Here is an 849-nt window from a genome sequence, read left to right as displayed (position 1 = left end):
AATTGTACTTAACTTCATTGTTATCTGATTCATCCTTTTCACCTAGTTTAGTTGACACCTCCCCATTTTGCTCCTTCATCTCTTCCTTTAGAATAACATTTTTTAAAGCCATTTGGATTAAATTGTAGGTATGAATTGTATCTTTGGAAACTGAGTTTGGTCTGGAACCAAAGGGTAAAATGTCACAAAGGTAATTGTACTGTTCACCTAATTGCTCTCCTACTAATTTCCACTCATCTGGATCCAATTCTTCTTCCAGAGAAAAAGAAGGACATATGACCTTCACAGTTCTTAAAAGTTCAGTAATCTCCTCTAAAATTATAATCAATCCTTGGCTTTTCATAACCTTGATGATGCTCTCTAAACATTTTCCTTGAACAGAAGGTGTTTGCCCCATTTCACTATAAGAGATTGCTGGTTTAGTCCTTAACAAGTTCCTTATTTATCTATTAGCACACTCACTTAATCTTTAACAAAGTTTCCTCGTTACTCACGGTTCTGGGTCAGAGAGACTGAGATCTGGATGGGAGGCTTTTCCACTGGAATCAGGACCGTATCTGTCCCTGTTCGGGCGCCCGGCTAGCTCAGTCGGTAGAGCATGAGACTCTTAATCTCAGGTCGTGGGTTCGAGCCCCACGTTGGGCGCCAATTGTAACGAGCTGTCGTCTCCAGAAGCTGCTGGATCGCTCTCTGGGAAGAGATCTGCTGTGTCTACTCAAATCTCTCAGACAGATTCTTCTTCCTGTAGTGAAACCGTTGTCTCCAGGCAGTTGCTGTTAACTCTTGTCCTTAGAAGTGACTTCCCTTCCTGCAGAGAGCCCCGTCAGGCCTGATGTAATGCAGAGAGTC

General features: G+C 42.5%; 1 non-coding gene across 1 annotated transcript; it reads left to right on the top strand.

Moving 5' to 3' along the window:
• Window positions 1-573: 573 nt before the first annotated feature.
• On the top strand, window positions 574-645 carry TRNAK-CUU (transfer RNA lysine (anticodon CUU)). Its single transcript has one exon. It is a non-coding gene; the product is annotated as a tRNA-Lys (tRNA).
• Window positions 646-849: the final 204 nt, after the last annotated feature.

This window comes from Sminthopsis crassicaudata, chromosome 2 (assembly GCF_048593235.1).
Source record: "Sminthopsis crassicaudata isolate SCR6 chromosome 2, ASM4859323v1, whole genome shotgun sequence".
In the NCBI taxonomy this organism is placed as follows: Eukaryota; Metazoa; Chordata; class Mammalia; order Dasyuromorphia; family Dasyuridae; genus Sminthopsis; species Sminthopsis crassicaudata.
This window is presented reverse-complemented; position numbering and strand designations above follow the sequence as displayed.